Raw genomic sequence first — 14,037 nt, 5'->3', positions numbered from 1 at the left:
CCTCAGTGTAATTGTTTAGCAAATCATCTCAGCTTGTAAATGGCACCTTATTGTCTTAATGTTTGCTATATATCTCTACCAGGACTTCAGAAACCAAAACCAGACTCTGAAAACACTGACAAGTGCACTTATTTCAGGATACAGGGAAGTCTCCTGCAAACAGGAGTATAATCTTCTAGGAAACACACAAATTCTACTTTCCTGATCACTAAACTCATATAGAAAGCACTTTTCTCTTTTCTGTTTCTTACAGACTTTGAGGGGGGACCTTTGGCACACCTACACAGCCACGAAGGACCAAGTCATATTCAACTTCCTGCATAGTTGCAAAACAAATAATGCCTTAAACACCTGTTTGAAGGAACAAAACTTCCACTACCCCATAAACAGGGCCTGCCGGTGAGATAGATATCTCTTGCAAAGAATTCTTCTTTTATGGAATACACTTCCCTTAAATGTATAACAATGCAGGTCTTTGACCTTCTTCAACTGCAAACTGGATAAATGGATGTGGAACTAAATTCACCACTGGTCGGGCTCCTCCAACCCTCAATGAAAGGGGAAAAAATTAGGCAGTAACTACTCCATGCAGTAGGATGCTGACAAAATGCGGCTCTTGAGGTTAGGTTACAAATGAACTATCTAACCAAGTGGCTAGTATAAACTTATGAATAAAATAGCTGAAATACCTGATAAAGTACTGCACATGGAAGTGAGAGATTCAGCCTCTGAAGCACAAAAACTGACACTGTCAGTAGTGACTGTACTTCCCATAAGGGGGAATATATTATTCACTTTAACTAAAGATAAAATTGCTTGTGAATGTCTTATGTAACTCTTCCTAATGAAGTAATGGCTATAAAGTTACTGGACAGAGTCTGTCTGAGTACTTTGGAAAAATAGTAAATGGCAAATGACTACTTTTGCTTATACAAATTTTTTTCCAAAAAGTACTTTTGTTGAAAAAAGTAGGGATTACAGCAGCATAAAAATGGATTCAAGTAAAATAAGAAGCTTGTATTCTTCACTGCAGAAATAGGTACAGTATGTCCAGAACTATCTTAGACAGCCTTTGTCTGGTTCAAAATCCTCTAGAGAGTACATCCTGATATGCTATATGCTAAAGAAATTTCCAATGGAAAAAGAAGTATCCACATAGAAAGAATACCTGAGTGAAAATAAAATAAAACTGTAGGGATAATACTTTGTTAACTTCCCAGCTAATGTAATTCAGAACCTCCCAGCTAATGTAATTCACAACCTCCCCAGTCATAGGTTAAGTAATACTTTTTCACAAATCAGAGTGTAGCTTTCTTTCTCAGAAACATTGCTTGCTTAGCGACACCTACGCACTTGGCCAACACACACACACACACACACACACACACACACACACACACACACACACACACACACACACACACACACACACGCACACACACACACTATAATATGTCAACAGCCTACCAGTTTGCCTGCTAGCAAGCTCCATTCCTGCAAATCAAGAAGTCAAAGTAGATCTGGCATCATGTTATTAACCAAATGATTTAAGAATACTGTTGCCATCACCTTCAATGAACGTCATTTTGCTGAAGCAGAAATCAGTATGGCAAAGTCAATGAACATTCACTTCACTAAAAAGTAATTTCAGAGAATAACAATTCAAATAAAACTGTAGAAACCTACACAATTGCTGCTGGTGCAGTTTATATTTGACACCAGCAGTGACTCATTGTGTGAGGTGTTTTCTCTGTGGTTATGCAATCATGGCATTAGCGTATTTAAGTAAAGGGGTGAAGTCCCGCACATGAGAGATACAGGAAGACTTGCCCCCTGCAAAAACTAATTTTTCAGATTCATTTATTCATTATGAAGTTTTCTATGAAATTTTGATGCATGGAACTTTTCAGTGAAATGACCATTCAGTGAATTTGTCATAACAATTCCTCTTTTAGCAAAATGGTATTTAGTGAAAAGACATATAACCCATGTACTTGCCTAGCTTATGTGGAACTCCAACACATGCTACTGATGGGAGACCATTCCTCTAGAGTAGGTTGGTGGGGGAATACTCCTCATCCACCAAAGACGGATCTCCAGAAGATTAACTGATGCAGAAGGAATGCATCTGCTCCAGGTCAAAGTTCAGATGACTGAGCCCAAGAGAAGAGAACTCCCAAAAGCAGATGGGCCTCTATGAGCTGTGGTCAAGACAACAATAGTTGGCAAAAATGAGCACCACAAGCCTACAAACCACAGCAGAAATATTTGCAACAGTAACGTTCATACCCCCCTACACACACACACACACACACACACACACACACACACACACACACACTCTCTGGACCTAACTGATAACTCTTCTACCTTCATTCAAATGGTCGACTCATTCCAGGAGGTGGCAAGGACCAGGCATCCCAGGGCTAGGAATAGTCCTATGATCCCTCTGTTTCTGCCTGGGTGACTTATTATCCCATCTCCCACATGTCTGTTTGGTGCTATGGAGCAGCCCAGCTTACTGATCCAATTCAGAGACCTACCCTCCCTGGTTGGAGCACCCTTTCTTCCTTACAGTGGCTCAGTGAACTCTGTTTCAGTGCCACCAGCCAAAGACAGCATGGATCTGCATGTTCTCTTGGCTTATGTGCAAGCATACAGACAGCACATATTCAGTTATTTTGCTTCACTAGATGTTATCTAAGTGGGGAGCAACAACTGCAGGATGGGTGAGAAAACTGTGGCCACTCACTCCCATCCTCCAGTGACAGTTACTACAGATGCCTAAGCTGATGGATGAATTCAGGTCACCTGCATCCCAGTCATGGCTTTATGCCTATATGCCAGTAACAGAGACATTCTTGAAACAAACACACTGAAGGTAATCCTTCATGTTAAAAGAGTGAGCTTTAAATCACATCACTTGTCAATGGGCATATGGCCAACTGATGACCAAAAACAACGTAGAGTGCAAACTTTTGGAAAGTGCCTGATTGGGAACCACAAACACTTTCTTTCTTGGAGCAAAGAAGAAAAACAACTGGTCCATCTAACTAAACTCATCTATCCTCCCTTCAAGTAGCATCCATGCTACTGGTTCCCATTCAATGTGTAAAACAACCCTTGTTCTGTGACCGTCAGAAAATGAGATACAGAACAAATATTTCAGAGAACCCCTTAAAAAAGCTTTGGAATGAAGCAAGAATATGTTATGAGGGAATGTTATGAATGATCAATTATGTTTCTCTGCATATAAGGGGCTGAAGCTATGAGATGCAAAGTGCAGAAGTGATGGCCACCAGGAACACGGCCTACCAAAAACAAAATTCAGTGCAGTTCAGCTAGCAGGCTAAAACTGTGGTTAGGCAAGCCTGCCTTCCAAGAAGCTCAGGTCTCACAAGAAAGGTCAGGTTCCTTAGGGGAATGGGATACAACATCCTCTATAGGAATTGTTTGTTCAGCTGTTGTCAAGCCATAGTTTTGCTGTTCAGCTTCTATAACTCCTTTGAGTAGTACAGTTTTCGGCTGTCCTACAGTCATGACGATGCACAAAAACAGCTGACCAACACAACTTGACCACTGATACCCAGATGATGCTGAAACTTGAGGTAAAAATAATGAAGTGGGGCACTCCTCTGCTCAAAATGACACCCTCTTCCACCAAGAGGCACAAGCTTGTTGAATGTTGTATCGTTTCATAGCAGTGTCAAACATCTGTGAGATCCCTGCCAGCAAGTCTTTTAGAACAAGAGAATCTTCATCAGGGTAGGCCCTGTGGTGAAGATGATGTTCCCTCAGTAGTGGGATATATTCTTGGCTAGGACCAGGAGGGTTTCTGTTCTGGCCCTGAGTGTTAGAACTTCATGTTCTTGTCAGCTACAACATAGCAAAAAGGATAACTTCTAGTCTTTCTAACCTGAATTCTCTAATGGGGCATGGATGGAATCATCAGGAATGCTGGAAAGGCATACAGGAACCAGACATACCACAGGAGAGAGAGAGAGAGAGAGAGAGAGAGAGAGAGAATGGTTCACAGTCCACCTTCTCTTGTCTTAAGGAGAAGGCCTATACTCTCCCAGGTGGCAAAGATATCAGTCTATGGCACACTACACTTGCAAAAGACCCTAGTCAAGTACAGTCTCTGAATTCAGAGCTCCAGTACAGGTCCAGAGACTTCGCTCAGAGCATTCACAAGCTCATTTGGTTCAATGGTGATGTGAACAATGGAGAGAAAAATGTAAATGACGAGAGAAGATCTAGAAGCATGCAGTCACTCAATATTCACTGAAATCAAAAAGTCAGTTGCAGTCCCTGCATCCTTAGGTATGTAAATAGCTCCATGAAGGTCATGGCAATAATTAAGTTCAGAAGACAAGGCAAAACTAGGGCCTAGACCCTATGATGTACTTCTTCCCAGTCAGCCAAGACCACAGTCTTCCAAGCCCTCTCCAAATACAAAAATGACTAACAGTGGAAAGTGTCCAGTTCTGCACCTATCAAGGCAATCCCCTAAACAGCAACCTCTACCAATTCATGGTAACCTCCAAGGGTTGAAATTATGGAAGTGATCACTACAGAAACATTTTCCCTGTTGTGGTTACCAGGAGTCATAGTACAACCTTCCTTTAATGGGCAGCCAGCAATGGAATCTGGACTGATGGTGTAAGAGCAGCTGTGGAGCCATCCTCTTGGGTGAAACAGACAGTATGTGGAAGAACAGAATTCTGTGACGCTTTAGCAACTTTCACAGTGAGTATGAGGAGGCCTCTTACTCTTCTGGGGATTGTCAGGGATTGAAACAGAAAGACTTGGTGGGGAAGGGGTCATACAGATCCATCACAGTAGCAAGGACTTGTTCCCTGTCATCATTGAGAAGGTCCTGGATGACATAGCCAAACACCCCTCACCCTTAAGGCATCCAGAATGTGGTTTCTCATCTCTGGAGGAGAGGACAGTCTCAGCCATGCCATCCTGAGAAGAGACACACTGAGTCTGCAAGCTCACTTGCAAGCAGGCTATGTAGAAGTCCACCTTCTTAGCTATCTTTGAGGTTCTCCTTCAGCTCATACTAAGGGAGGACATTAAGCTTTTCCAGAATCCAATTTACATGGACGAGATGGAATATGAACAGGTTTCACACCTATCCAGAACTTTGTACTCCTCAATAACAGCAAAGAAAAAGTGTCATGGGCTACGGAATCTATGCTGGACAGAACAAACCATAAAAGAGTCAGTCATAGGGTGCTTAGTAAGACGCTTCACACACAAGCAAGGTATCATGGAGGGCACCTACCCTTTTTTTTTTAAAACACCTTTGTTAAATTATCAGTTAAGACACAGGGAAACACACATTAACAGAAAAGAAAAAAACATATTAACATTTTGTTTCTGTTTACATATGTGATACGTCACATATTTTCTTTCTTTCTTTATAGCTATCATCAGTCCAACATTACTTAATTTGCTCAGTTCTTGCCTTCAATTATACCTCACTCCTCCTACTCCTGGATATTATTCTGTGTGCATTGTTCCCATAGTTTCCATTTATTTCTATGTAACTGGCTACTTCCCTTTTCTAAAGATGCCTCTTCCAGTTCTTTTATCTCTTTTATAATATACAATCCTTGAAATATATTTGGTTTTGACTTAATTTCCATTTTCTAGTAATTGCTTTTTGGTAGCTAATAGAATGAGAACATTTGCCTGCTTGGGTTCTACAGGACAGTATGGATGTCTTCAGGCTCCCTGATCAGAATCACTAATAACTATCTCTGTGAGGGAAGAAATTACCCAGGTTCCTCAGGCTTCTTCCCAAGATACTCCACTACGTATTTCTGAAGGGAAGGAATAGTGGCTTGAGGTAATTTCAAGTTACATCTCTCAAGTTTAAAACTGTCTTTTGAAAACTTGGCATCTACAGAGCAGATAACCCTATCAATCTCAGAGACCAATGGTCTCTGGATCCTCTGACTCCTCACAACAGCCTGTATGAGACAGAATACAGGGATAGGGTCTTGAGGCAGTCTGCACAGGACATATTACTATCATCCTGAACTACTTTAGCGAGGAACCTCTGTGGACTTTTCAAATGCTGGATATGCCTGGTTAGGTACATACCAAAGGGGGCATTGTACTCAATGCTAGGTCTGATAAATGTTGAATACAGTGGAACAATGACTTCCTTGGACCTAGATGCCATACCCTTGTTTATAATTTGCACAGCATAGAATGATATCCTCACTACTGTAGACACATGATGGACAAAGGCTAGATTACTGTCTGTATGTGACCCCAAGTCCCTGACTACTGGGTCAACTCTTAGGGGTGTGTTGTTAATTTGACAGTTATTAGGGGTGGATGACTTCCCAAAGGATACTATTATGCATTTCTTGGCATTTAGTTTTAGTCCATAGCTCTGACACAAGTTACATGCCTGTTAGAATAACACAGTGCTTCAGTACGAGGTCTTGAAAAAAGTTACTAACAGGTGCAAAGCAACAGTGTGACTTAGACAGCTATGGCATGCAAGGTTTCTAGGAGAATAAGGGCAGTGAAGAAGCAAAAGAGTAAATGATTTGCACAGGCTGCTATGAGGAAGAAACAGCTGAACAAATTAAACATTTGTCAGGGACTACTGAAGTATTAGACCAGTGTCATGGATGAGATGAGGGATTGCACAATGGACAAAAAAAAGAGTTGTGAATATGTGCATATAAATGTGAAAGGAAATCGAGAGCAAACTTACGGGAGGAGGAAAACAGGACCGGGCACAAGAGAAGAAGCTACCAGTGCAAAGTTTAAGACCGCCAAGGCATAAGAGATAACATATATAAATATATGAACTGACAGAAGAAGGAGACAGTCCAGGAAGAATACGTCTTAGTCACTTAAGGTCTAAAGGCCAGGACCAAACAATGAATAATTCACAACTCATGAGTACCATCAAGTAATCAAAGGTTTTATGTGATGAGTACATGAACTCAGCATCAAACAACACTGCAAGGTACTCGCAGGGGCTACCTCTACTAGAGAAAATGGCTGGGATCAAGCATGATTCACAGGTATACAAATGATTAGACTATGGATTACTGACTAAATGACTTTCCAACTTAAAAAGGCCTTGAATAAAATATTAGCAAATTCTCTTGTTGAAGCACCCATTCCACCATCCATTTCTGCAGAAGAACCACAGTAAACAGCTAGTTAAGGGCAAAAAGAAGAGGACCAAGCAATTTTGTTATATACCCAAATACAACAGTGCCGACTACTCAACCGGCCTAGTTTTCCAGGTAGACATGACAAAGGAAAACCTCCCTCTAATTTTGGTCTTGTATTGCCTTCAACTGGTATAGTCATGAGAGGCTCATTTAGGAGATTTGGAAAAAGGGTCACTGAATGAGTGGGTGGTGGAGGCTAAAGCTTCACAGGTTTCGACTGATATCCTTGTGCCATTTTATTATACAAGTTACAAGACTGTCTATGGGTAGGAACAAGGTCAACAAGTTCCTCTATGGCTGAGAGAGGGCTGCATTACTTCTGGATGTCTTCAAAAATGTCCTACATATCTTAATCAAAGAAAGCATACTTCATAACAAGGACATTTACAATTTTCCATCTCAGCTCTTCCTACAGAGATGATGCATGCATAGAATCAACCCTCTTCCAAAGAGAAAAGGTTGTTTGGCTGCAGCATCAGCAGGAGTAATTGTGCATTTAGTCATACAACTCACTTCAATGCCTGCAAACATAAGCTTCTCTGTACATATCATGACTGCAGAATCAGGTAGGCAAGTCAGCTTACAAAAAACAAATAGATATAGAAATAAGTTATTTGTAAGAGACAGTGTAGGACAAAGGGGGGGGGGGACAGGAATAGCAAATCTTGCCACCTCTCTCTAATGTTTTTAACATTCCAAGGGCGGGACGATGATGTGCCCCTGATTTATATTAGGGAGAAGGGTTGAGTTTTTGCATTGCTTAGTGCAGGTGTTTTGCTTTTTATACTGGCAGAAGGCCCTGAATACAAATGCTTAGAGAGGCAAACATGGCAACAAAGACCAGCTCAAGGCAAGGAGTCATCTAGGCCATAACATGAGATTATCCTTAGTAGTCAACAAAATTTTTTAAAACGTACAAAACAACCCAAAAACCAGTAAACAAGTACTTCAAAATGCAGTAACTACAGAGCAAGGTACCACACAAACTTTTTCTCCTTCAGGAACACCAAAGGTTTATTTTACAACAACTAATAAGCGCTTTCGTCTTAAATTAACTTTAAAAGAGACTTCATCAGAAACAGTGTATTTGCACCACAACTACATTTAAAATACAAATGAATAGTGACTTCATTTCCTCCTGCTAAGCAGGAAACCACAATTTTAAAGTGGCAGCACATAAAAAACAGTCATAATATATGTCAATATTTAAATAGTTACATAAAGGGACCCTAATGATTCATATAACAAATAATTAAACTTACTCATACTGCATGATAATACTATCCAATCTCTAAACAGATTTTAATAGCAATAAATAAATAACAGTCCTATATAACATAAAAAGCCCTACCATGGCATCAAATGGATGTCTAAGATGAATCCGTAGAATAATACCTGTATATAAAACCTTACTATGTAACTGTATAAATATGTAATAGATAACAGTATATATATTTAAAAAGAAGTTTATAAGATGAATTTTATATATATATATATATATATATATATATATATATATCTATATATAAATATATGTATATATATATATATATATATATATATATATATATATATATATAAAGAAACATAAACAAGATTAATCTACTAGTGTCTATCAAGTACCTTTAGTTTTAATAAACTAGTAATAGACACATTGTCATTCAGACCTGGCCAATACAAAGAATTCAGATAAAACTGCCAGAAAAGTTCCAGTTTCTTTAATAAGCATGGCCAAGCCCCTCCCCCCATTCCATTAGTTTTACGGTATCCAACACAATAAATTTAAAGCTATGCTCAGAATGTGCCGAAATGTGTTTAGCTAGGGCATTAAATTCATATTTGTCTTGAATGTTTCTCAGATGTTCCCCAATTCTACTCTTTAGCTTATGCTTTGTTTTGCCCACATAGAAACAGGGGCAATTAGAGCAGAGGGCACAATATACCACTCTTTCAGATGTACAACAGAATTACTCTTTGAAATTAATATTCATCCCATTAATTTCTATATTATTAGTTTCTAGAATGTTCTTACAAACTTTATACATCCCACATTTATACATGTGGCCCTTATAGTGTTTATTGTTCTTAAGTTCAAATAAATTCTTTAGAGAGTGTCCCTTCCTATAGACACAGATGGGTGCATGCCCTAAAATTTCTCTCATCTTAAAGTATGTTCTACTATAGGTGCATCCCTGTTATAAGTTGTTAAAAAACTACTTTGGTAAGATATAATTCAACTAGGGCTATCATTTGCAATGTCACTGGAAGCAATATCTGTATGTACAGGTACTTCAAACTCCAGACTATTCCTATTATGTTGCTCTTCTGTACTCTTGGTCCTCAAAACAGATAAAAAATGGCCATAGTCTCTTTTTGTTTTTACTTCATCTATCAATTCATCAATTAAATTACTTGGATAACCATGTTTAGTAAACATTTATTTAAGTAAATTACATTCTTCCAAAAAAAGATTCCTCTAATGTAATCATCCTTGCTGCCTGGATAAATTGTCCCTTGACCACTGCCTGTTTTTGCTTAAAAGGATGGTAGCTGCTAAAATGGAGGAAACTATTGGAATATGTATTTCTGCAAAAAAATTCTGCCAAGAATCTCTTATTAACATCATCCTTCTTCAATAATATGTCCAGATAAAGAAGTGACTTTTCTTCTACAGTATACATGAATTTCAAAAATTCTGTTGTCATATTAATAAACTCCAAAAATGAAGGAATCAGCCCCTTAGGGCCTTCCCACAAGATGAATATATCATCCAAATAGCAGACGTAGGTTTTACAGTATGGGAGAAACTGAGACTGACTAAGATATCGTTTTCTCCCATTCTAGCATGATAATATTGGCATATAGGCCCCCACAAGAGGAGCCCATTGTCACCCCTTCATTCAGAAGAAAATATTCACCTTCAAATAAAATGAAATTGTTTCTTAGTATTAATTTAAGCATTTGTTCATACAAGTTGATTTTTTTCTTGTGTTACATTCTTAGACAGCAAGTAGTCACAGAACCACTGTATGCCCAACTCATGTGGTATGACACTGAGGCTAACTACATCAACTGTAATAAATAAGTATCCATCCTTATATTCCATTTCATTAACCTTTCTTAAAAAATCCCATGAGTTAGTGCATACAGTAGGCTCATCCCATATATATTTACTCAAATCCTTGTCCAAATATTTTGCCATAGGATATGTTATGGAGCCCCTAGCATCCACAATTGGTCTCATAGGTGGTTGATTTAAATTTTTGTGGATTTTGGGGGCCCCAAAGATAACTGGGGTAGATGGAAATTCAACCAAAAGGTAATGCATTTCATTAATAGAGATAAAGCCATCAATAAACATGTCATGTATAAACCCATTAATTTTTCTATAGGCTCCATTCATTTCGTTTAAGAGCTTTTTATGTATGTCTCAGTATTCAACATCTCAAAAATCTTATTATTATAATCCATTTTCTTCATGATGACAACCCCACCCCCTTTGTCTGGCTTAATTATTCTTACCCCTTTATTATACATTAGAAATTCTAGTTCAAATTATTCATTATAATTTAAGTTCTTATTAACTTTTCTTCTATTAGAATTTTTACAAAGTTCCCGAAGGTCTACCTCACAAACTCTTTCAAATGCTGCCAAGATAGGGTGTATCGGGGGGTTGTAGGTGCAAGAAATTCTGAAGGGTTCCCTTATTTGTTCAACATTCTTAAACATAATATTTAAGTTAAGCTTTCTAATATATTGTTTTAAATCCGTAAGGGTATGCATTGCACTAGTAGGATGGTCAGGTACAAATGTGAATCCCTTAGCTAACAGATCACATATGGACACAGTCAAGGTAATATCTGAAAAATTATAAACTTTAAAGTCATTTCCAGAGTTAAAATGTACTTTCAAAAATGGTAACAAGTAACAATTTCTTGTTAATGTTGTAGTTACTGTCTCTCTCTCCCCCTCCAAGTATTCCTGTTGGTCCCCCTGTTATTCATTCTCCCTCTCCCATATTGATGGGGGTTGAAACGGCCTGCCGCTTGTTGTGGTTGGATTCTTTGCTGATTCATTATCCGCTCCGACTGTCTGAGGGGTGGGTACCGTTCTTTGTCTAAAAGATCTTTGTCATATAAGTCTGCATCATTAATGACAATGTTCTCATAGTTAGCATTAGAATAAGATTCAGTTCCCCTCCTATTATGTTGCCATACTTGTGATGGGGGGGTAAGCTAGATTGTTAGCATAGCCCTTTTCAGCTCTAGCTAGTTTCTTAATTTTTTTGTTTTTGATGCTCAGCATTTGTTCATCAATAGTATGAAAGATTCGACAATAGTCAAATCTATTATTTGAAAAAATAGGGTTCTGTATAATTTGTTTACCGAGTGCTGCAGCTTCTATATTCAATGTCTCAATCAGTTTCTCATTGTATTTTATTACCATCCCCATATATTCTAAACCAAATCTGTCAAAAAGTTCCAATAAATCTTTATGAAAGTCAGAGCCTGCTACCAGTCCCTTAGGATAGCGCCACATACGTAGGCCCTTAGGTACAGTCCTTTGATTTAGACATTCTTTGAAAAATAAATTGTCCATCTGAAGTTTCTTAATTTTTAGTAAATAGTGGTCCAAGTCATTAAGTTGGTCACTGAAAGTAACATTAGTGGTCTGGGAATTTCTCAACGTATTATAGTAATTTCTAAGCCATTCAGTTAACTTGGGGGTATTCAAAGTATTAGCGTTTGTATCATTAGAAGCATTAAAAGCATTATTATGCATATTTACCTCATTCTGCCTAGGATCCGGTCGTGCGATTCATAAGTTGCTGAAGTAGCACAGTAAAATCATTTACAGTCCCATTCTGTTGAGAATTCATGCTCAACTGCGTGTCACCTATTAATGGTGAATTATCCTGTTCTGCAGCCATGTCTGTAATCTAAAATGTACAAAACAACCCAAAAAACAGTAAACAAGTACTTCAAAATGCAGGAACTGCAGAGCAAGGTACCACATGAACTTGTTCTCCTTCAGGGACACCAAAGCAACCAGTGTATTTTCTGCACAGTTTGTTTAATTCAAAATGACTGTAAATGATTTTACTGTGCTAATTCAGCAACTTATGAATCACATGGACCGATTAGAGCAGCCGGCTCTATCTCAGTTGTCCATACATTCAACACCTACATCGGATGCTTCTGGGACCCTAAACAACTGAGGAGAAGGACAATTGGCAGCATTTACATTTTCTTTACCTTCTCTATGGCCGGATACTAGGCAGAATGAGGTAAATATAGAAATTAATGGGGTGAATATAAAGCTCAAAGAGAAATTCTGTTGTACATCTGAAAGAGTGGTATATTTTGCCTTCTGCTCTAACTGCCCCTGTTTCTATGTGGGCAAAACAGAGTGTAAGCTAAAGAGCAGAACTGGGTAACATCTGAGGAACATTCGAGACAAATGAATTTAATGCCCTAGCTAAACACATTTTGGCACATGCTGACCATAGCTTTAAATGTACTGTGTTGGACACTGTAAAACTAATGGAACGGGGGAGGGGGGGGTGCTTGGCCATAATTATTAGAGAAACTGTAACTTTCCTGGCAGCTTTGTCTGAATTCATTCTATTGGCCAGGTCTGAATGACAATGTGTTTATTAGTAGTTTACTAAAAATAAAGGCACTTGATAGACACTAGTAGATTAATCTTGTTTATTATTATTTATATATATATATATATATCTATATATATATATATATATATATATATATATATATATATATATATATATATATACATACATATTTGTATACATATTTTATATAATTTATCTTATAAAATTATTTTTAAATATATATACTGTTATCTATTACATATTTATACAGTTACATAGTAACGTTTTATATACAGGCATTTATTCTATGGATTCATCTTAGACATCCATTTGATGCCATGGTAGGGCTTTTTATGTCAAATACGACTGTTATTTATTTATTGCTATTAAAATCTGTTTAGAGGGTGGATAGTATTATCATGCAGTATGAGAATGTTTAATTATTTGTTATATGAATCATTAGGGTCCCTTTATGTAACTATTTAAATATTGACATATATTATGACTGTTTTTTTATGTGCTGCCACTTTAAAATTTTGGTTTCCTGCTTAGCAGGAGGAAATGAAGTCAGTATTCACTTGTATTTTAAATGTAGTTGTGCTGACAATACACTGTTTCTGATGAAGTCTCTTTTAAAGTTAATTTGAGACGAAAGTGCTTATTTGTTGTAAAATAAAGCTTTGGTGTTCCTGTAGGAGAACAAGTTTGTGTGGTACTTTGCTCTGCAGTTCCTGCATTTTGAAGTAAACAAACTGTGCAGAAAGTACACTGGTTGCTTTGGTGTTCCTGAAGGAGAACAAAATTGTGAAGGACAGAAATGTATAGATCAAGTACAGAGGAGCCTTAGTCATCCCAAAGTGCCTCTTTAAAAGAAGCAAGCTCCACAGGAGAGCTGGAGGATTTAAGGTCTTACTGTTCTTAGTAAGTGTACACATCAAACAGGATTATTATTAAGAAGGTTGAATATTTGTTAGCAGTTCACTAACCAATGGATCCAACATCGGTCTAGTTTTTGCGTATCACAGATTTCATACATCATTTACTGAGAGTGCTAGCCAAGACCAAAAATATTTCCTCCATGGAACCTGACAATGTACTTAGTTGCTTAATACCTTTGTAGACATACTCCAAAGTTACATATTGGTTTTGTCCCTGACAAGTGGTACATTGCGGCAGTGATGAGCATTCATAAAAGTAGCCTCACAA

At 37.9% G+C, this 14,037-nt stretch overlaps 1 protein-coding gene across 1 annotated transcript in view; it reads right to left on the bottom strand.

The window, feature by feature from the left end:
- FAM214B (family with sequence similarity 214 member B) overlaps nucleotides 1-14,037 on the bottom strand; it is a 2,663,862-nt gene that overhangs the window by 1,293,933 nt on the left and 1,355,892 nt on the right. The gene's annotated exons all lie outside the window — the stretch shown is intronic.

Source organism: Protopterus annectens, chromosome 1.part1, assembly GCF_019279795.1.
Source record: "Protopterus annectens isolate FY-2018-M chromosome 1.part1, PAN1.0, whole genome shotgun sequence".
NCBI classification, from domain to species: Eukaryota; Metazoa; Chordata; order Ceratodontiformes; family Protopteridae; genus Protopterus; species Protopterus annectens.
This window is presented reverse-complemented; position numbering and strand designations above follow the sequence as displayed.